This window comes from Talpa occidentalis, unplaced genomic scaffold, assembly GCF_014898055.3.
Source record: "Talpa occidentalis isolate TD23 unplaced genomic scaffold, MPIMG_talOcc4v2.1 talOcc4.4, whole genome shotgun sequence".
Lineage (NCBI taxonomy): Eukaryota > Metazoa > Chordata > Mammalia > Eulipotyphla > Talpidae > Talpa > Talpa occidentalis.
In genome coordinates, this window is record NW_023604295.1 from 70,693,968 (window position 1) to 70,719,001 (window position 25,034).

General features: G+C 32.4%; 1 long non-coding RNA gene across 5 annotated transcripts in view; it reads left to right on the forward strand.

The window, feature by feature from the left end:
* Positions 1 to 25,034, forward strand: part of LOC119257616 (uncharacterized) — a 200,777-nt gene that overhangs the window by 159,500 nt on the left and 16,243 nt on the right. For 3 of the 5 annotated variants that reach the window (XR_008553912.1, XR_005128083.2, XR_005128081.2), the window contains exons 5-7: positions 2,283 to 2,554; positions 4,269 to 4,304; positions 12,390 to 12,455. This is a non-coding gene — a long non-coding RNA (uncharacterized LOC119257616). The remainder of the gene's footprint in view (positions 1 to 2,282; positions 2,555 to 4,268; positions 4,305 to 12,389; positions 12,456 to 25,034) is intronic. The other 2 variants (XR_008553913.1, XR_008553914.1) reach the window with 2 other exon arrangements.

Sequence of the window (25,034 nt, forward strand, 5' to 3'; positions counted from 1 at the left end):
AAAATACACTGTGGAATAATACTCAACTATATAAAAAAGATGATATCCTCTTGCCATTTACAAAATGATGAATAGAAGTGGATAAAAACAAGTCAAAAGAAGAAAGACAAATTCAAGATGACTTCATTTATATGTTGAATATAAAGAAAAAGTAACAAAGGGTCAGACAGAACCAAACCATTAACAAATCCTAGAAGTCTGTCTGCAGAATTGAGGCTGCTGGAGAGGAAGGGGTAGGTGGAAAGTAGGGTTCAGAGAGGACCCACTGTACTATGTTGGAGGACTATGGATGCTTAGTGGTAAGTAAAATGAGGTAATATACTTCTGAAGAAGTGTGATTCTGTAATTTTGAATCATGCACATGTTGTAAATCAGTGTTAAATCAATAAAAATGAGATAAAGAGATGTTAAGTGAAAAGAAGTTATGAAGCTAAGCTCATGTGGCAGGATTGAAAGGCCTTTACAAGAGAAAATACAAAACACTGTTAAAAGAAATAGAAGACACAAAGAAATGGAAAGATATTCCTTGCTCATGGATTGGAAGAATTAGCATTATCAAAATTGCCATCCTACCAAAAACAATTCAATGCAACTCCAATAAAAATTTCAATGGCATTCTTCAATAAATTGGAACAAATATTGTTGAAATTCAATCATAACTACAGAAAAACCCTGAAGAGCAAAATATTTCCTGATGGAAAGGAGATATATAAGTATTACATTCACAAATATTAACTTAAATATTTTAAGAAAGAGATAATAATGTATCTGAAAGTCATTACCATGGTGGTTACTTAAAAAAAAAAAATTGAATAATCCTCTGAAGCAAATGCAATTTCCCTTTGAGTTTCATTTTCTATACAATAGGTATTTGCTAAGCAAAAAATGATGAATGATCTAAGATCCTGGAGAATAGATCATTTCACTTATACAAGTGAACACTTTTATGCACTTGAACAGAAAATTCTATCAGTTATGATGTAACAAATTAAGGTGCTATAATTCAACCCAATATAGTATGACTTGCAAATGCATGATTGGCTTTTATAAAATACATTTTGATTATTTACCTTGAGTTGGATTTTAATTATTAAATTCCATATAGTAGTATTCATACTGCAAATTCCAACACTGTAATATATACTCAGAGAGAAATCTCTAGAAATTATATAACTTACCATTATAGGATACCTCAGTGCATAAGGTTGTGGCTGATAAATGGAATGCGCTAAAAACTGTTCTGTAAGTATCTTGTTTCATTGCATATAGGCACTACAATAAGAGAAACAAACTCATCAATATTGCTCATAAAATATCTAAAAGGTTGTGAAGTATATTTTATCTAGAAGTATAAATCTGTGTTAAGTAGCATTTTATTTAATGTGAAATAAATGCAGATTGAGTGATATATAGAACTCAACATATAAAATTATTAGCCTTTTACCTTATTTATTGAAAAATACTGGCATATATTATAAATATGCTCTTTGTTCTAAATTCATTACACAAATACTTAAACTTGCTAACATTTATAAGTTTCTCTCCTCCCAAGTATTTTTAAATCATTATGTAATAAGTGACTGGGAGAGAAGCTGATGATTCCATCACAAAAAGGGGAATTCAAAAGGAATAAGACATATCACTTTACCTTCTATACTCACATAAGTATTGGCAACAGAAAATACAGTTTTCAATTATTTTGAAGCAAATTGCTAATAAAATGAACCATAAAAATTTTAACCCTGAGTGTATGGACAAAAAAATAACTACTACTACTAACTACTACTTTGAATTAAGTCAATGAATATATACTATTTTTATCACTAAAATAATCCATACAATTAGAGATAGAAAGAGCTCCCATCATGCTTATATTTCTTACTAAAAGCATGTCTCAGCCCTTAAGCTTTAATATACCCACTATCAAATGGAGCATATGTCATTTACTCATCAATCTCAGAGGCTCAAGATGCCACATGTAATTAAAGAAAAATAGAACTTTATTAGCTTAAACTATCATCTTCAATTTCATAAAATAGATATCCTCTAAAGCCCAGGACTATTTTATATTTTATAAAGGATCATGTAAGTTATATTTTATATATCCAATGTCTAAATTACTCTCTCAGGAAACATTTCTCATTAAGATGATTTAAATATAAAGTGTGTTATATAAGATATATCAGAATATTTCATGTGAAATATTTATAAAATAAGATGGTAGACATTTCTAAATCTGGAATGTACATGGTTAATGATTATATCTTTGTGTTTGTCCTCAGGTTCCCGCAATATTAAGCTCTAGGTTCTGTAACTTTATAGGCAGGAGCCAACCTCAGTAATGAATCAGGTTTAAAATCCAGAAGCCCTGCAAGCAATTCCAAATGACAGCTCCATAGGAAAGAAAAAAATCAAGACATAGTTTTGTTACAACCATTGGGAACAAGAGAAAAGCAAGTTCTCAAACCCAGAAGAGAGATAAAGTAACATATTTGCCATGGATTCTTTCAGTTTCCCTTAGGAAAGAGTAACTACTCTAAGCTACCCCTTTCTGGTAAGTTTTTATGGGAAGAAATACAAATAGAGTATACCCAGGAAAGGCCTGTGTAAAGTGACAGAAATTGAACTTATGTTACACTTAGGGCACTTCAAGTGAAAAGCTGACAGGTGAGAGCACGTCTTTGTTAGGATATAAAATCCAATATAACGACAAAAAAGAACAGTGCAGTATTTGCCTTCCTTGAAGCAGAAATTCTTGAACACAAAAGATGAAAATTCTAGCTAATACCTGTATTCTTAACTATTCCTATAGACTGTAAAATGTGAGATAAAGGCAATCCTTGCATACATAAAGGCAATCCTTGCAATGCCTAGGTTAATGAAAAAAAAAAGATCCAAGGAAAATTTATGGACATTAATGTATAAGCACAATGAATAATCTCCAATGTAAAGTAATATAATATAGTGTCTAAGGTTTCAATGGTTTTAGGGAAAGCGACACTAAAATTTTGACGCTCTGACAATCATTAAACATACTAACTAGAATGACTTTCCCCTTAGTTAAATATTATAAAAGGCCACCAAAGACAATATATTTTTCTAGTGAATATATTTCCTATATTTTATGTCTAGCAGTTATGTCTACTAGTTATGTCAGAACAGAGATAGTAGATGCATAATTGAGTGTGTAGGGAGCGAACGAAGCACAGGTATATGAATATGCCTTTGAGTCCAAATCCTATGCATTAAATGAAACCTGTTACAGCTCAATCAAATAAATTTGTTGAGTAGATTATTTTTCTATCTAGTAAGAGTTCATGCAGTAGCTAAGAGGGCATTACTGTTAAACACGTATGTAATCTAAAGCTTTTGAATCATCACAGTGGGTTAATAGTCATGTTCTGACCCTATGTCACATTTATAACATCTTTATTTCTAAGACACAATAACTCCTTTCAGTGGCAATTATTTTGGAGTAACTGAACAAATAAGAAAATAAAATTCTTTCTTAATTATGATTTTGAAGTCATTCTAGCATTTAGTAATTTTCATGATGTTGCAAAAAGAAAAATATTCAAGATATAAACATTAGAACCTGAATAAAAGCAATGTTATGGTTAAATTAAATCAATGTTTGACCATTTGCAATAAAAGCTGAAAACCATGTAAAACTGTCCTGAAGTTAGCCAAGCTTTTTTTAGGTGTTTAATTATGCCTTCATTTTAAAGTAGAAATGTTAGAAAGTTATTGTAGAATTGATTCCATATACTATGATTAAAAGAAAAGACAATTCTTTTTTGTACCATATATTAGGCAAAGATGTCATATCTTCCATGACAAGGTGGTTTCAATTTAACAAACAATTTTTAAAAGTGTAGCATAACCATGAAGAAATACTCATTACATCATAGGAAATGACCTCAATAATGCTTCCTTCCAAATACACTAGAATCATTGCAGCAAACAACTCTCATATTTTGAAAAAAGTTAAATTACGTCATTATCATTTAACCTATCCCAGAAGCATTCAATGATTACATGATAAAACCAAATCTATGTGTATGTACAAATGCATTTCTCCCAATTTTATAATATTTAAAGCCACATGACATATGGTAACAAATTACTCTGATTTACTGGATATTTACGTAAGTCCACATGTCAGAAAGGTAAAGGTGATTTGTTTATAAATGCGTGGTCTCTATGTCAATTCTCTTACTTCCTATACCTTTTTTAAATTTTATTTTTTAACCTATCCTTCTATATAGTAATTCAAGACTCTGGAACCCAGCCCTAGGCTAAAGGTAACTGCATTTTCCTATCTTTTATTATGCTCCCTATTTCTCAGTGTTCTCCAAATTTGGCTCAGTCTCACTCAGGTGTCTTCCACTTACTGAAGAAGTCTGTGTGCCCTCCGCCTGTAAGGGGAAAGTCATTTCTAACATTGTTGTGGAGAACAGTTCATAAGCAGGGGACAAAAACCACTGGGACAAGTCCAGAGTGACTTTCAATGGAGAAACATTATGCTATAATTTTCATTTGGAAACATAAATGAGGACCTTATGATAACATTTAGAATATAACAGAATGGTAGAACACTTGTGATGATCCTGATCCTAAGGTTTGTTTTTTTTTTTTTTTTTTTTTTCACTTCCAGCATTTAAAGACATGATTTTTTTTTTTTAATTTTTAAAGATTTTATTTATTTATGCATGGAAAAACTGGGGTATAGGCCAGAGGTGCAGGGGGTAAGAGAATTCACCAGAGACAGAGTGGGGAGCAGAACAGGTAGATCTACTGAAATACAGTGCTGAGGGAGCAGTGAGTGAGACAGGTGAGGTCTGCTGTGCCAAGAGGTTTAACTCCCTGGCTGGGGACTGAACTCTAGCATCAGAGGTGATAGCACTGAGACTTAACCTCTAGGCCACCAGGGAGGCCCCCTGAAAATGTTTTTATCTCTTCCCATTGAAATTGGTTTGCTCAGTGTTAAGTGAAATTCATCATTTACTGTAGTGACATTTTATATGATCAGACTTAACAACAGTGGCATTAATTTTCTACACAAGTGCCTTTATACACTTGTTCTTTCAACATTTGCCATTTTCTAATAGTAGTATTTGGAATATTTAGAAGAAATTCACAGCATAATTTATGGAAGATGAAGTCTGTGTTGTAAAATGCAACTCAATTCTCTCATTGGTTTATTCAGGTTATTTATGATCTGAAAATAGGCTTTGAGCTAACTGTATACATTTTGGGAGCAGGATGGCATGTATGCCACATCTCTGTTGACTGCCATGAGTTTGGTGTGATTTCTATTTTGATGTGTGTTATTATAAATGCTGCTCACAAAATGAGGAAGAGTGAATCTATTTCAGTCATTCCTAAAGTCAAATATCAATGGATAAAGAAAATTATTTTACAGAGTCACAACGAAGCAGTTTTTAATATATTGACATCACTGTACTGAACTAGACACATACTTCTAATATTTATTTGAATAAAATATCTGCATGAAAGGTTGTATATATCATTGTTATATTGTTTACAAATAGAATTCATTGCTAGTGGCAATCATCTATATTACCTGACTATATTTGATATTGTAGCTTGAGTTTTCTTTATTATTTTAAGTATAAAAATTGAAGATGAAGGAAATTTCCTGAAATGACCACAATGTGCCTAACACTTACAAGCATTATCTAGGATTGTCATGATACAATATTGATGAGAGGCTGTTCTCAACATTGCCTAAGCCACTTGAATAAAGGTCCTTCTAATTTTTGACTTGAGTATCAGTGTAACAATATCTAGGTCAACATAGTAGTTCATGATTAATAATTTTTTTTTATTTCACCAAGGCAAATATTCCCCGGCTGCAAAAGTACATTCCCAGAACCTGGAAAGATATATCTAATGAGAATGACTCAAGAATGGCAGTGCGCGTGACTGGCCAGTTTGACAGGGTGGTTATGATAGTTTGAATTCTGAGTCTCCTGTGTAAGCTCTGTGCAAATTCAACATGTTGCATAATGGTTCCAAGCCTCTATTTTCTGATATGTAGAATACTTCTAATATACACATATAGATTATATGTGTGATATATACTTATATGTATACATTACTTTCCTATAATGCTGTAACAAATTACCATAGACATACTGGTTTCAAGTAACAGTGCCAAGTGGTTTAACTCCCTCCCTAAATATGCAATTACATTGGGACAGGCTTAGGGCATGCACATATTTGGGTGGCTATTATTCTAGGTAATATAAAATATGTAAATATACATAAAATTACTGCTTATTTTTCACTTAAAATTGAGCTTATTGTATCACCTGTGCCTGCAATATTTCTTGGCATGGCATGTTTTCTTATGTACAAAATTATATTTCACCCATGTAGACTATTAGAAATTTGATTATATATAGATAGAAATATACATATCTACTAGACAGCAGTAGATATAGAATATACATAAATGTATATGTTTAGCTATAGACATAAATATCAATATCTGTCCTTCATCTGTCTATATACATACTCAAGGAACTCCCTGTAAGAGTCTGTTCAATGTAAAGCATTACTTTTGTTATGCTTAGTTTTTTTTTATGAGGTAAAATTGGTTCAGTTTTATATATGTTTTAGGAATACAGGGTCCCACCTCTTCAAAGGTATATTACCAGACCAAGTCCACCACCAAAATCCAATAACCCAACACCATAATCCACTTGGCTCCCTCCTTCTTTGCTCTCATTCTCCTCTCTTACAAACTGTGGTCAGTTTGTAAGGGTTTGTTTGGGTATATACTAAGTATATATCTTAAACAAAATGCATATATACACGCATATCTACATATATAGCGACATATTTATATATGTAGATAAATATGTAAACATCTACAAATCTATAGATGTGTGTACTTATATTTAATTACAATAATAACAGAATGACAGAAGCATAAAGGTAACTAAACTACAACACATACTCAAATACTCTGAATTTCTCTTGAATTATCACCACATACAGATTCTAAACAATTATTTGTCAATTTCACATTCCTTTTTTATAAATAAAGACAGTCAGCTGATAACATATTTAATATCTTTTCAGAGAAATTTTAGCCTATTCAGAGGATTGATTCATTTCTAACTTGAAACCACATATGCAAAAAGTATTTTTAGTTGGACTAACCAATAATTCTTTTTAAATTTATTTTATATATTTTACATCATTTTTCATTTCTGCACAATGTATGCATTTTCATCTTGGTTATAGTCTCCATACAATTCCCACCATCCTTGTTTTGATCCTACTCCCTTCTCCCCGCTGGATAGTGTGTCTCTGGTTTATAGTTACTTGTTGAATTTGATTTTTACTTTAGTATAATTAGTCTTTTTCCTGGTTCCTAATTTAGGTTTTCTAAATTCCTGCTATGAGTGAGACCATCCAGTATTTTTCTTTCTCTTTCTGGCTTATTTTGCTGAGCATGATTCCTTCCAGCTCCATCCATGTTGCTGCAAATTACATGAGTTTATCTTTTTTGATAACTAAATAATATTCCATTGTGTATATGCACAACATCTTCTTGATCCAGTCATCTATTTTTGGCCTTTGGGTTATTTCCATAGCTTACCTATTGAAAATAATACTGCTATAAACATAGGGGGGCAGATGCCCTTTTGAATTAATGTTTCTATGTCCATTGGGTAAATACCTAGGAATGGAATTGCTGGATCATATGGAAGCTCCATCTTTAGCAGATTGAGGGATCTCCACACAGCTCCCTATAGTAGTTGGACCAGTTCAGTTTGTACTCCACCATCAGTGCAGGAGAGTTTCTTTTTCTCCACACCCTTGCCAGTATATATATATATTTTTTTTTAATATGTGCCATTCTCACTGGTGTAAGATTGTATCTCATTGTAGTTTTGATTTGCATTTCCCTGATTACAAGTGATGTTGAACATTTTTTCATATGCCTGTTGGCCATTTGCATTTCCTCTTTGGAGAAGTTTCTTTTTAGCTTTTCTGCCCATTTTTTTACTGGATTATTCACTTTGTTTTTGTTGAGTCTCATCAGCTCTTTGTAGATTTTCATGATCAGTCCTTTATCATTAGTGTTGTTTGCAAAAATTTTCTCCCAATTGGTGGGGTTTCTCTTTGTTTGCTGTACAGAAGTTCTTTAATTTGATGTAGTCCCAGCTGTTTATCTTTGCCTTCACTATCACTGCTTTGGATGATGTATCTTTAAAGATGTTAACTGAGATGCATGTCATGTAGTGTTGCACCTATATTTCCTTCTATATATTTTTTGGTTTCAGGTCTTATGTCTAGTTTATTAATCTTTTAGTTGTTTTTTGTGCATGGTGTGAGGTAGTAGTCAAGCTTCATTCTTTTGCATGGAGCAACCCAGTTTTCCCAGCACCATTTATTGAACAAACTTTCTTTGCTCCATTGCATATTCTTTGCTCCTTTGTTAAAGATTAGTTGACCGTAAATCTGTGGGTTTATTTCTGGATTCTCTATTTGGTTTCATTGGTCCATGTGTCTGTTTTTGTTCCAATACCACACAGTTTTGATTATTATGGCTTTGTAGTATAGTTTGATGACTGGGAGTGTGATACCTCCATTCCTTTTTTTTTTTTTTTCCCCAGGAGACCTTTGGCTATTCGGGGTTTTTGGTGGTTCCATATGAATTTCATCAATATTTGTTCTTTCTTTGAGGAATGTCATTGAAATTTTTATTGGAATAGCATTGAATCTGTACATTGCTTTTGGTAGGATGGCCATTTTGATGTTAATTCTTCCAATCCATGAGCTGGGGATGTCTTTCCATTTCTTTGTGTCTTCTTCTATTTCTTTTAACAGTGTTGTATAGTTTTCTTTGCATAGATCCTTTATCTCTTTTGTTAGGTTTATTCCCAAGTATTTGATTTTTTCTTTTGTTTCAATAATAAAAGGGATGGTTTTCTTGAGCTCTTCTTCTTCAGATTGATTTATTGTGTATAGGAAGGCTATTGATTTTTGCATGTTGAAATTGAATCCTGCTACTTTACTAAACTGATTGTTTAGTTTGATTAGTTTTTCTGTGGATTTTTCCGGGTTCTCTACATGTATTATCTTATCATCTGTGAATAGTGATAGTTTTACTTATCCCTTCCCTATTTGGATCCTTGTATGACTTTTTCTCGTCTTTTTGCTCTGGCTAGGACTTCCAGTATTATATTGAAAAGCAGCAATAAGAGTGGACATCCTTGTCTTGTTCCAGATCTTAATGGAAAAGCTTTCAACTTTTCACCATTGAGAATGATATTGGCTATGCGCTTGTCAATATGGCCTTTATGATGTTGAGGTATGTTCCTTGTATCCCGAGAATTTCAAGGGCCTTTATCATAAATGGGTGTTGTACTTTGTCGAAAGCTTTCTCAGCAACTATTGATATTATCATATGGTTTTTATATTGCTTTTTGTTGATGTGTTGGATTACATTGATTGATTTTCGCATGTTGAACCATCTTTGTGTCCCTGGAATAAATCCTACCTCATCATGGTGAGCTTTCTTATGGTTACATTTTTGGATTCTGTTAGCTAAAATTTTATTGAGGATTTTTCATCAGTGTTCATTAGAGATATTGGCCTATAGTTTTCTTTTTTTATGTTGTCCTTGTTCGGTTTTGATATTTGTGTAATGTTGGCTTCATAGAACGTGTTTGGTATTATCCCTTCCTTCTCAATTTTTTGAAAGAGTTTTTGAAGGATAGACACTAGTTCTTTTCTGAATGTTTGGTAAAATTCATTTGTAAATCCACGTGGTCCTAGGCTTTTGTTTTAGGGAAGGGTTTTGATTACCAATTCAATTTCACTGCTTGTAATTGGGCTATTTAGGTGTTCTATTTCTTCTTTATCTAGCTTTGGGTGATTGTAAAGTTGTAGGAATTTGACCATCTCCTCTAGATTGTTGAACTTGTTTGCATATAACCAATAATTCTTAACTTTCCTTATATTGTTAAAAATAAATAGCTAGTGTCTTGAAAGTTATAGTGCCAGCCTATACATTCTAGTGACCCCAGCACCTTCTTTCTGTATACCACTAGTGATTTAACCTTAGGAAGAATGAGCATTAAGATGTATCTCTTCCAATAAATATAATTTGGGTACTTTTCTAGAAGACTCCTATGTCTGTACACACAGTTCAAAATAACTTGTCTATTAAACTCTAGTAAGAGGATTTTTTTATTAGTGATAGAAGCCATTTAGAAGTAGAGTTAGGATACTATTAATGCTTATTTTCCTATATTAATCAAATAAATTTTACTATCTACATACTAACAATAAAAGGAATTAATATTCAAAGTGATTCCTCGTGAAGCCAGTAGTAGGACAAAAGGATGCTTTAAAAAATCTATTAGCTTTCTCACATTTTGAACTTTAACTTCATCTTAAACTAATACTAAATGCCAATTTGGCTGGTCTAATTAAAACTCAAAATTTTCTTTCATAACTGTATGTATATGAACAATGATAATATAAGGCCTTTCTGATAATTTCTGCTAAGAAACTTACCTTAAAAGATAGTAAGATAGTTTCATGTATATTATCAAAAAAATATATGTCCACCTTTTATTCTGGTCCGAAATACACTAATATTTTTTTAATATATTTGTAATTACTTTACTGTGTACACCCATATAATTATTTTGTATTTTTGTTTTTATATTGAGGAGAATAAGTTGATTGATAACAAATGTCAAATTTTTCAAATGGTAGTAGTTATACTCTGGATATTAATTTCTAGTTAATCAAAACAAAAACTGTGTGAATTTTGGTTAGTACCAAAAATATTCAAAATAGGTTTTCTCTTTATCTTCAAATTACAAAACTTAAGTTTCTACCTTGGGTTTTGAAACACTTATTGGTGTTGTCATTCATATCAAAATTCTAGTAAAGTATTCATGGAGGTGGAGCCACTTACTGGAATAAGTATTTCTGCCGCTTAATACAGAGAACCCTTGAATAAATAGTTCCCCTGGACACAGAGCAAAGAAGGAACTGCATTCATTTGATCAAAGGCCAGACACTGTGCTAGGACAACAGAACAACCATGAATCAAAACAGACAAATACTTTGTTTTTATGGAGTTTATGTCCAAGTGGGGCAGATACCATAAAAAGGAAATATGCCTTATGTCAAGTGGGAATAACTGCCTTGAGGAAGAACAAATTGAGGGTGGAGGAGCAGAAAGTGATGGTGATGGGAGAGTGTCCTTTCATATAAAAAAAGGTTTGTCTTAGAAAGTGAGATGTAAGCAGAGGTCAGAAAGGAGTGAAATGCAGAGGTCTTTGGGCAAACAGGTTTCCAGACAGAAGGAAATAAAAAAGCTGTCTGAAAGATAATAAATATCATTTTGTACCTTTCGGTTTTACTTCCTGGAAAGGTATCTTCCTGGTATAAATGAAACTAGGATTATTTATGGCCATAGATAATGAGGCTACCAAGATGCCTTGTGCAGAGAAGCATGTGTAGGTTACAGCAGAAATGACCCTTTTAGGCAAAGATCAGTCTTTACTGACAATCCATTAAGGCTTATTTTGGGAAGGTCAGAGAACTTGGGGTATGTTCTCAGAGAATTTCCCAAAGATGATTATGAACACTAAAGCTGCATTAGGCTTTCATTAGTCCTCTGACCCTTGATAGTCATCCTCACCCCCAACCCCAGGAATAAACTTGCAATTTTGTTAAGGCTGACTACATTTCTTACTGACACATTTTCCCTTTAAAAATGCTCTTTTTATCCTGACTTATTTTCTGTTTATTCAGAGAGTCTAATTTCTAGTTCCTCAATTTCTTTATCACACATAGGAAAACAGGTTTGTTAAATCAGACTTGTTCTTGTGAGTCAGTTCATGCTACTCAAGACATTGTTACCTCTGATAGAACATATTCTAAATTTAAATACAGTCAATCCCTGCACCACTCCATTTGCTGTTTCTTCCTCTAAAGAACAGATACAGAAATAAACTATACAAAATTCCCAGTTTGCTAACACATCTTTCTCTTTTTTCCTGCCCCTGACATTTAGATAAAGCTCCCAGAGATATATTGAGTCTGACATAATTTTCTTTCTCCTTAATGCTCCAATACATTCAAAAATTTTTTTGGGAATCAACACAAGGGCCAACAAGTACTTAACACATCATTTAAGAGACATCGGTGGGTATGTACTCTGAGGCATGCACTATACAACACTGATTCTTGAGAGCTATCAGTCTACATGTCTCTAAGTGGCGGAGGTGAAGTAAAATTTTCTTTCTGTCCCCTTATGAGGCTAAAAGAAATGTAAAGACAATTAAAATTTAGTAAATATATGTTTTTTTTTTAACTTACAGATTTTGACATATGGATTTATATAGAGATTATAAGATCCTGGATTTCAAGACAAATGCTATGATTGGGTGAGAACTTTGAGGTTTTTGAGAAGGGAATGAATGTACCTTCTACAAAGGTGAAATGTGACTGGGGAACTAACTGGGGAAAACTAACTGGGGAAAATGAAATTACAAAGTTCAAATCTTCATTTCTCATTAATTGACATGCTTTGCTACATGAGTTTAAAATGTAAATATACATATATCTTAGACTTATATGTTATATATTATAGACATAAAATGTACATTTATAGATATATCTACATAGTATAACAGGTCAATATCTATCATGTATTTTAAGATTTGAAATGGACATGCATAATGGGGTTCATTCTCTTCCACTTTTCCATTATGATGAAACTAACAAAAACGGTGGACATTTGCAGACCTGGACAACTGTACCCAATTCTATGCAAGACTTGCCAGTCCCTACTGATTGTACTTACATAAATAAGGACAATGTTGGCCTTTTTTCCAACTGCTGAGTTTTGGTTAGTAAATCAGCATGTATTATTGGGACAATAATTAACTGACTCAAACAAATAGAAATAATTTGGAACATAGTAGGAGCCCAGCTAATGCTTCTTTTTCAATTTCCTAATAGTCATTGCTTATGTTAAGTTACCTAATTATAACTATGTAATATAAAGAATATAAAGCAATGAAGTATTCTTCAATTTTATATAACATTAAGTGAGCATATTTACCTTGCTAGTTATCTTTTAAAATCTATAATTATTTTCCCACCAAAATATGTAGATTATATATTTCATCTTGGAGATTTCCTACACAACAGGACTTAGAAAAATATGCATTATGTATATATGTGTGTGTGTGTGTGTTTGTAAAAGAAAATCTCTTTATGTGAACTCTTGACATTTTTTTTTTACAAATTCCTTTTCATTTCCAAAGTTTCCAGTGAGTAAAGTTTGACCTTTAAGATAGCATAGATAATTGTAGATATATGATCACTCATTCAATTCAATATTTATTGAGATCATACTATGTTTAACATATTATATATTATTTATATTTGTTGACGTATTTATTATTTATTTCATGTATAGAAAGGGATTTGAGCAGCTTCTAGCAGTGCACATACAAAAATATTATATATATTAAAAATAAAGTAAAAATTATACAGAGGGATATAAAAATAGAAAAATTAAACGATATGGTACGTTTGTTAATCATGCATATGTTAAGTACTATATATCTGAAATAAGCATGAATTTGGTTTTTGAGCATCTTAGCAGCCAGAATAAAGATAAATTATGGAATTTTATATGATTGACAGGATTCATAATATCCATCAAATTTATTGGGAACAGCATAGATTTCTCCTACTTAAAAATGAGAGAGGTCTCCTGAGTGACCTTGTGAATAGATCATTCTGCACTAATATGAGAAACAGTCTCAAAATTATCCTTACTATAAATGTGACAGTGAATTTTTATGACTGAATTCTATAATAAGCCGTAACACAAATTGAAAGCACAAGAAAAAGTAATAGTTAATACATTTAACTCTGTGGGAAATCGATTAGTTTAAATATGGAAATATCTAGATTTATGGATATCAATTATAAAATACAGAATGGATGGACTACACAAATTTTGGGCCACTATCAAAGGTATTATTTTTCATGATAGCCATTCTATTATACACAAAGAATTTCAGAAGTGTTTAATTCTTATATGTAACAATAAGCAACAGAAAGAAAAATAACTACATCTTCCTATTCCTAGATCGCAGGTATGCAAATGTGTTTAATTGTGTTTTTTAGCTCAACTACTAGAACCAGAGCCAGGTTGTTAGACACAGAAGATTGCTTAACACCAGTTTTGTCCCCAATAGAGGTCTCAAAAGACCTTGTTGCCAGGAAACACAGAGACAAGAGTACCACAAATGCCACGGAACGTTTATGGGTGCTTTCAGTGGAACTCTCCACATGTATAATTGCTCCAGGAAGTCTATGTTACATTTTTATCTAGCCCTTTCTATGCAGCCTTTGCTTGTATTCTCTTTTTCAAAACTACATGATGCATTTTAGTGCTCTGCTGAGCATTTTTATAATGAATCCATAATTTTATTGTCCAATATTAATTTATACATTGTAGTCAATCTGAATCCTGTTAAAATATCTTAAAATAAAACTTTTATCCACATTGAATTCTTATCCACTATTATGACTTTTTATCCATTATATTATCTTAGTAGCATATTATTTTAGCCATTATATTACATAGGAAGTTAAATACATTCTCAGCTAATTTAAAATATTTGAGTTGAAAGAGATTTCCCCTATATAAAATATTGTTTACTGAAGAAATCAAAATACCGGGTAGTGCAGTAATCCACAGATTTTGTTGACAGCTTGCGTATATTTGCAGATGGTGGGCAATCACTGTTCCTTTTAGAATCCGGTTTTATAATGATGATAATTAAGAATTATTTCCCTAGCTTTAAATAATGGGTATTTTTTAACTATGTATCAGTGAAAATGATAATGATAGAAAAAGGTGAGAAGGACAAATTTGTTTCTGAGACATTTGCAAAAATAAATTGCATATAGTAATAATAGTATCATGCTAATTGGTTGTTTTTTATAAGAAATTTACATGCACTTTGAGGAGGAGAAACTATGTCCTTTTCATGTTCAAGTAAATAATTTAATAGATAATGCGCTATCTGTCAAAATGTTAACTATGAAATGATCCACATTGTATGTAAGAAATTGTATAATGAATATGAAGCTCCATAAATATGAACATTTTTCTGCACTGAAGATTATTTTACTAAAAAAAAAAAAATGGAGTTATAATAGGAAAAATGCTTTACCACCAAATTCTTAAGTATATATTATTCTTGCTCTACACATATCAATTTCTTAGTGGTATGATTACATGTAATTGACAAGTATTAGATATTTTACTGTTATAAACCAATTGAATTAAAATTCCATTAATGAAGTATAGTTCATAGCCTAAATTGTAGAATATCTTAGTGCTACTCATTATATTTATCTGAACTAAGGGCACTATCATACTAAAAGCTAAACATAATCAATACTTTAAAGCAATTAAAAACTCAATTATTGAAAACTGCATGTCATTCAGTTTACAAAATCTGATGGTTACCCTAAAAGAAGGCAATAAAGAGGTCTTAAAAGTAAAATATTTGTACTTTATTTGAACTAGATGCTAATGAACAGAAAGGAGTCTCCTTCAGATAAAAGCCTTTGATTACTACATGTCTACACTGATTATGCATCTTTATCAAATCATATAAGTTGAAGAAAGATTTATGTCTTTATTAAGATAGTTAAATATGCCCACAGGAAATGGCTCATATACTGAGTTGATAGAGGAACTATGGTATTAATCTTGTTCTATACATATCAATTTCTTATTGATATGATTACATTTAATTGACAAGATATTTTACAACCATAAACCAAATAAAATTAAAATTTCATTAATGATCTTTTAAAAGATCTTTGAAAAGATTTAATGGCTTTGACAGATGATAGATTTAAAATTTTTAAACCAAATGAAAATTTATATATGTTCCAGTAAAGAAACATTTGTCACTAAGGAAATGTAAATTTACCACATCACCAATATTTAATAGGTGATGTACATTAAACACTATAAATAACAAGCTTTGGATGAGAAATTCAAGTCATATCACATGATTTATCTGACATAAGGAACACATATTTGGGATGATCAGAGCAAGTTCTATTTATGAATTGGCTGTCATTAGTTTACAAGTAGGCCAAGCATGGTTACATGCTGCCTTTGCAAACCATACTCTCACACTAAGTTAAAAATATTCTGTGATGCAGAGATACAGAAAATTGAGTCTTGGTGTGCTATCTGTTAGGCTTTGAAGGACATCTTTCCTTGACAGCAAGTATACTGACTAGTATGTGATAGGTCTTTATTCTGAGCCAAGTATGTGTCACCTCGTTTGCCTGGTCCTAGCATTATATCATATGGGTCTCTGCCTTTCAAAAGTCAAAACTTTGGTCTTGAACATATTTCTTTATAAAAATATTAAATTTCACATCCATGCCATCCATTTTCCATATTAGCAGAGTAGTATCTGTGGCTTGAAAACCTGGTAAAGGGCCTCCCCGGTGGCGCAGCGGTTGAGCGCTGGGTTGCGAAGCTGCCCGCAGCCTCTGCAGCACCGGCTCGATCCCCGGCGGCTCCCGGGCCACCAGAGGAGGGTCCCACATGGCGCGCAGACCTCTCCTGCTGCCCGCTGCTCCCCTCAGCAGTGTACTTCGGTCCTTCTGCCTGCTCTGCTCCCCGCTCTGGCTCTGGTGAATTCTCTCACCCTCCCGCGCTTCTGACTGTACCCAGTGCTTGTATAAATAAATAAATAAATAAACAAACAAATAAATAAATAAAATAAATCTTTAAAAAAAAAAAAAGAAACCTGGTAAAAATTTATTTACATATTTCTAGACTGCAGATAGAATTCCACTGTCATTCTTAATAACCAGGTATTTAGGTTATGATAACAATGACCTGTAACTTGTTTACTAGTAATTCTAGTAATTTAAAAAATATTCCAGTCATATTCTCAAGCTCCCTCATGTTTTCTAGTTATTTCATTGCTTTCTTAGACTACAAACTTCTGATATAGGCAATGCTCATACTTTCAATTCTGCAAGTCATGCCATTTTGAGCTGTCATTCAACAACACAATTTTCTTTAGCCTCTTGGCTTCTAATAGAGGAACAGATGGATTAGAATCAATCAGGAAAAAAAAAAATCGCACACAAGGGAATAAAGGGAAAGCAAGGTAGTCAAAAATGTTAAGTACATGTTGAAATCCTAGCCCTTTAAGGAAGTTTGATATCAAGTTTAATACTGACTAAACCTCTTGCTATACATTATTAGAACAAAAAGATCAAATTAATTAATTAATGGAAATATTAAATACATGACATTTTTGTTTTCAAATCAAATTGCTCCTCTTGAGACCTAGAAATATTAAGGGGCATTCCTTGAACCCCCAAAATTTTACAAATCGATATTCATGCTAATGAGTGAAATATAAATGAGTTTTGGGAAATCTTCAATTACAATTGTTTCTAGAGAGAAAGTAGAAATTGAGAAAAGAAGATAATAGAAAAAATTGGACTCCTATATAGGTGTCTATTATATCAAGTAAAATTGATTTTTACCCAAAACATTGAAAACATAGCCATTAATTGTGTTTGGATCCCACATTTATGGAAAGATTCTTCTGGGGTTAGAGTAAAACAGAATCAGATGAAATTTTATGATTTGTTGTAACTGAAAAGGCAGAATCTGAGAGCACACACATCAGATGAGGGGAAAAATGTCATATTATTTATAGATACCAAAATGATAGAAATTCTCAGACATAGTCTAAAATAAATTAAAGCATAAATGGCCTCTGGCAAAAGAAGAGCTAAGAGCAGAAGGGGATGACAAGTTTTGAGGAGCTGCAAAGTCAGGGAAAGACATTGATCTTGATCCCATTGCATCCAACAGGAAACTCCAAGTTAGCCATGTCATACCAGATGTTGATTAATTTGCACTTTATTTTTTCTTTACTGTGATTCATACTATTTTATTGACCTTCAAGTCAAACTCAAGATTCCAGGTTACAAACCCCATTGGTTAGTTTTATCTATGTAACAACTGAGGGCTCATATGTGATGATGATTTTAGGTTTGACCTGAAGTATAAGAAGCAGCGTCTCTTGAGGTATTTGGCTCATGCAAGGACATCGTTAGCACTTCTTTGAAAAAGTTGGAATCTGCAGATGTCTCAATATGGATATTTTTTCCTATATACAATATTGCACCAAGGATTGTATATTTAGAAATTTAAACATCAACTATTAGTTATTTCTTGCACATATCTCAAACATCAAACTTCAAAAACCCAATACAGTATATTAGTTGAACTCCTTTTTATTATCATCAGAAGTACATTGTAAAGTATTTGTGGATAGTTTCCCATAACAGCTATCAACCTGTCTTTTTAAATCCATGGTTCTCCCCTGAACATAACACATAAGCTTATAATATTTCTTTTGTTTTTTAAAGATTTATTTATTTATACAAGCACTGGGTACAGTCAGAAGCACAGGAGGGTGAGAGAATTCACCAGAGCTAGAGCAGGGATCAGAACAGGCAGATGGACGAAATACACTGCTGAGGGGGAGCAGCGGGCAGTAGGAGAGATCTGCGCGCCACGTGGGACCCTCACCAGTGGCTGGGGATCGAACCGGCACTGTAGAGGCTGCGGGCAGCTTTGCAACCCAGTGCTCAACCACTGCGCCACCAGGGAGGCCCAAGCTTATAATATTTCTTAATGAATTTTCCACTGAAAATGAGCAAAAACCCATATTTTTGGCTTTAAGTTAAAATCCATATACCTGGTATAAGACAAAGAGATTTCAGTAAAATATCTTATTAAGTAAGCCCTGTTCTTCCTCCACTCCATTTTTCTTAAGTAAATATTTCTCATTCCCTTCATTTAATTTCTTTTTTTTTCTGTGTGTGTATTGTGTATAGAAGACCTGGTTTTAGGCCAGAGGTGGGGATGGGTGTGAAAGGATTCACAAGCCACAAAGTGAGGAGAACAGGCAGATTGACTGAAATACCCTGCTAAGAGAATCAGTGTGCAAGCAGTGGGCAAGACAAGAGAGGTCTGTTTTACTATATGTGTGTTAGTTCCCTGACTGCCAGCGATCAGGGCTGTAGCAGTGATAGAATTGAGCCTTAAACCACTAGGCTATTGGGGTGGACCTTATTCCCTTCATTTTAGATAGTGATTCTTTTTGTTGGAGGAAGAGAGACAAAGTTAGACATTGAAAATGGTCTCTAAATATGTCTACTTTGTTCATACACCTATACCAAATTAGAACCAAAAGTGCTGTTACGTCAAACATCTGGATATAATCAGCAAAAACTGAAAAGTTTTTGCTCCTGGAGTTCCCACATTGGCATTGTATAGGAATGGTAGGTCAGTTATAATTAAAGACTACTTCAAAGACAGAGCTATTAGGCTTCCAGTGCTCCTGGAGAGGTCCTATGTGATAAGAAAGAAATGGAAATACTTAAGGCCCAAATGGATCTTGCATTCAGACCCAAGGAATACTGAATTATCAAATTAAATCTGAAATGAGGGCCTCGCTGGTGGCACAATGCATTAAGCACCGTACTATGAAGCAATCCACAGCCCCTGCAGCACAAGTTCGATCCCTGGCTGACCAGGGAGAAACTCACATGGCGCAGCAGACCTCTCCTGTCTCGCCTGCTACTCCCTTCAGCAGTGTCTTTCACTCAGGCTTCCTGTTCTGTTCCCCACTCTGTCTCTGATGAATCCTCTCACCCCCTACTTTTCTGGCCTGTACCCCAGCTCTTGTATGAATAAATAAATCGATCTTTAAAAAAATACATAAATCTGAAATGACTAAGAAAGTGATTTTTTTAAAATAATGACATATACTGCAAAAAGGCAAAGGAAGCTCAGAACAGATTCAGAAATGAAATGATTGAAAACAAAAAAAATTATTTCACATATGAAGATGTGATTTCAAATTGTATATACTAGTTTAATCCCAATGCAGTTTTGATGTTGCCTGTTAAATGACTCCTAATCTATTTTAATCCCTTAGTAATCACTTTATTGTAAATAATAAGAATGAATACCAAATAGCCAGCTAAGAGAATGACCTACTCTTCAAAGGAGGTGGAAATGTTTCCCCAATCAGTTATGCAACAGTCTCCAAGCTCATTTTAAATTCTATTTCCTATCAAACTTTAGATACATTATTTAACAAAAACCTTCATTGACAAGGAAACAGTATAATGTGAAGAATAAATATTATTCTTCTAGGTAACTCTGGAAAGCCAGAGGTCAAATTTTCTTCCTGAAATAATAGAGAATGACATTAGTGAGAGCACAGGGAAATGGTTATAGATTATATGGGAGATAAAGTGATTTTTGTCTTCTATTCACATAACCATATGGCATTATCCAATTTCCATGAACTAGAAATGGAGCAGGATATAGGGAAATTTATCAATGAAATTTCTCTGTGTAATTTCATATTGAAAATAATAGAGAAAGTGGATTTGATTATATCTTTATGTTTATGCTTATTAAGTATATGGGGACCCAATGACTTAGGTAAAAATGTGAAAGGAATTTCTGGTGCATTATACTATTAGACATGACTCAACAATAAAAATGTACTATACTATTGGTATAATCAATAACATGCTAATTTTAAAATAATTATGCTCTGTAAAAATAACCAGACCCCAAAAAGAATACATACTATAATACTCCATTTGTACAAAATTCTAGAAAATGTCATCTAATATTTAGGTGCAGAAAGCAGATGAAAGATTGAAGTTTAGAGAAGGTTGAGAGAAAGAGATATGAGGAAAATTTTGAGGGTGATCGATATGTTAATTTTATTGTGGTGCTATTTAAATTGTGCATCAAAATTTATTATATATAGTAAATATGATTCATTATATATTAATGATATACATCAGTAAAGTCATTAAGTTATTTTTGCTATAGAGAGTTTCCATAGATATTAATAGTCAATCTTAAGATATTTCTGAAATGATAACCATTTTCTGGATCAGCTTTGGAAATGTAGTAATTGGAGAAGTTTTGAGATCAAAAAGCTTTGAAGCTAATATTTTGATTATGCTATTGGAATGGGCAGAAAGTGATATGAAATGATTATGAGACTTCTAGTAAGGAGCATGTTGTGAAAATCCTCAGTGAATGTGATTGAGAAATAAAAGTGGCATTGTGCTAAAACTACCCCCCCAAAAAGAAAAAGATACTATAAGATATCATGAACTTTTACTGTAAAAAAACTACATAAAATTAGACATGTGATCATTTAGAAAAGTATAAGAAATAATGATATCTATAAACTTATGGCTTGTAGTGATATTATAGTAGGGAAAAAAATGAGAAACCTCCATTTCAGAATAACTCAAGTGAAGTAATGATCTTGTTAGAGAAAAGACGAGTATGCTTTTCAAAGATATTTGAGAATGTAAGATAATTCATTTCTAATCCCAAATTCAATTATACCATAAGCAAATTGTCCTCCCATTTCCTAGGATCTATTGTCTCACTCATGAATCCTGGGTTATCCAGTTCTCTCACATTAGTTGTCAGTTTTTTTTTTTTTTTCTTTTTTCTGGATATGTTCTCTAAGAGGATATTTTCAAGTACTCATGCTCAGAAATTTCTACTTTTTTTTTTTTTATGTAACACATGAAACAACCTATAATTTACAATGGAAGGCTATTCCCATTCTGATTTGGATTTTATCCTAATATACATTCAATGATTGGAAGCTTTCATTTTATTAGTTCTCTTTCTGAAAACTGCAGGGCATCCCCTGAAAATACCTATTTGGTTAAAGTGCTTGGAATAACATCTGTGATCAGAATACACAAACTATTCACCTGACTATATGAAAAACAAACAAATCTGCCCTACCAACTCTGATACTGTCTGGGTGGTCCAGTTGTTCCTTATTCTTGCTCAAGTTGTTCAGTGTTCATAACCCTTGTATGCCCTTGTATTTAAGACTCCAATGACCTCTTTTGTCATCCTGTCCTAGGCAGAAGACATTTACTTTCTCTAAAAAGATTTTAAATGAGACCATTAAAAAGAACAATCCTGAAAATAGCTTTGGAAAAAATTGTTTTAACAATTGGGCAGATCATTTTTCTTCATTATTGGAGAAACGTAGATATTTAGTAATTAATCTCTCTAGAAGGTCACTAGGCAAAAGGAAATAATAAACAGAAATAGGCAGAATATTTTTTAAGATTTAAATGAATGTGTGTGTATGAAAACAAAAGTAATTCATTTTGTTATAAAAGGAATTATTAAACCAATTTAACAGAATTAAGAGTTGTAGAAATGTTTTTGTTTAGAATTTAATATGTAACAAAACCAAAATATTAAACCATAATTTAGTAGCTGTGCACATATAGTGAATTGGTGGAAAAGTGGAAATAAAACTGTTTTTTTTTTTGGATTTCTAGTACATATGTGAACAAGTCTAGAAAATTCATATTTAACAGTAAAGGCGAGGTTTGTGTATAAATGCATGTTTATCAATGATATGTTTAAGAACATAATTCTAAATTGTCTTTTCAGTTTCCTAGACCTTCTCATCTTAAAGTCCATTGCTAGGCTAATAGTGGTTTATGGTTTCAGATAAATTTAGGACAATGAGTAAGATCAAACCTCAACCAGGACTAATGTCCTCAAAAAAGAACATTAAAGAGAATCAAGAGTCAAGAATACCTTCAAGGAATGTTAAAGTTTACACTCAGTTCATATTTTATTTCTGCTGTGTTGTTTTTTTTTTTTTTTTAATTTCTTTTGTATGAAAGTTAAGTGACATGTTATTTAATTCTCTCTAGATTCCTGCTAGGTAAATTTTGCACCTTCCATTTGAATTCTTAGAAAACTTAGATGTGTGATTTAAAATGAAAGTTAATTTTTAAGAATTCTAATATGAATATTTCTATAACAGAGTCTGTATCTCATTTCATCTTGCTATACCAAAAGAACACATAAAGAGTGAGTGCAATTAAAACACTTCTCAAATGAATATTAATTCATTTGCATTTAGCATCATTTCTCATGTTAGTTATGTTTAAGTTGTCTTAAAGCAATTTGATTAGCTTTGAATTTGAGGATGGTTTTCTTGGTCAGTTGGTATATTTCAGAATGATACTCATCTGTGCAGCTTTTTATATATGATGAAGGTCAAGTTCCTTAACATATTAGAACTTTCATATGTATGAAATATATAAATTAAAACAAGTGTTTTACACACTTATACACACATACCATCTTAGTTATTTGAGGTGACTTGTTTTTGCTTAGTCTTACCTAGTATATCAATATCCAAATCTCCATAGGTGTTAAGAAATGTTATTAATCATAATGTTTGTCCTAACTTTACTCCTGAGCAAGGTATTAAATTAAGGGATTGTAATATGATCAAAAGAATCTCCTCAGCAGATGGCTCTTCTCTCAGGAGCAAAGACCTGTCTACAAAATTAGCATGGCTGACAATTTCTCTTTTCTTTGACCTCAGTTAATATACTCTTGCTCCAACCTACTCTAAAAGATAAAACGTTTCCCAAATATTTCTATTCCATTACTCTTCAATCCACAGTGTCTATTTATACTAAATTAGATTCTTTCATCTAATGGTAAAAGGAAGTCAGCTTATTTGCTCATCCCAGTTTTATTGCCACAACTTAAAGAGCTTTAATCTCTTGAAATATATAAAACTCAATATACACTTCTCCTGATTGCCCTCTCTTGTGGCAATAGACACAGAGATGACTTGAATTCTCAGGAAAGGATTTGTGTATTATGTTTATTGTCTTTCACTTTAACAAAGATCATATTTTTGCTTACAATATATAGAAATTCAACAAGTTTTCATAGTATCAACATATATTACATAAATGTTTTCATATATTGATAATAATTTCTTAAAAGATTTCTATATTTTCTTGAAAAGATACATTTAAACTTACAGAAAAAAGTATAAATATTAAATCAAAAAGATGTTTATCCATCCCTTACAATTGTCTATTGTTCACTTGGCTACTACTTTCTTTATGCCTAAGAAATGAGATAAAGAAAGTTAATGTTCAGTTTTACTTTGATACTCATCCATCCCAAATTCATCTACAAACCCCAGGTAAACAGGATATTTTACATATCTAAATAGACTATTTTTAAAGTCTTCATACATGATATGATTTCCCATGGATCATTCAGCAGTTGTGTTTCAGTAATTTGCATTATTGAACTATTTCCATTTTAACACATACATTTAAATCATAGGCTTTATCTCTGATGTACCACAGTATTATATAAACAACTATAAATGAAAGAAATAGTAAAAATCATTTCAGTAATTCATTCACTTAAGATGACAACTATTCTTCTAAAATGTATTAAGGGAAATTACTAAATGCAACTTAGTAGTAACTATTTGCTTTGTGACTTGATAAAGTTAAAAAGTTACTCTACTAATGTAATGCCACTTATTTATAACCCCACTAATAGAACGCCCTACTTTGGTCTGACTAATACAAGTTTGATTATCTGTATTATTATAATGAAATACCTAAACTGAAATGTATTTTACTGTGCAAAGCTAATGGTAAAATAAGATTCTTAGGGGAAAAAATGCCTAGTGCTAAGAATTTGTACTTAAAAGTTATCATTAAAATTATCATTAGTAGGGCCTCCCTGGTGGTGCCAGTGGTTAAGCACCACGCTATGAAGCAATCCACAGCCTCTGTAGCATGAGTTTGATCCCCGGCCAGCCAGGGAGCAACCCACATGGTGCAGCAGACCTCTCTTGCCTCATCCTCTGTTCCCCTCAGCAGTGGATTTTGTCAGTCTGACTGTTCTGTTCCCCACTCTGTCTCTGGTGAATCCTCTCACGCACCCCCCCATCTCTGGCCTGTGCCCCAGCTCTTGTATGCATAAAAAAATAAATCTTTAAAAAATTATCATTAGT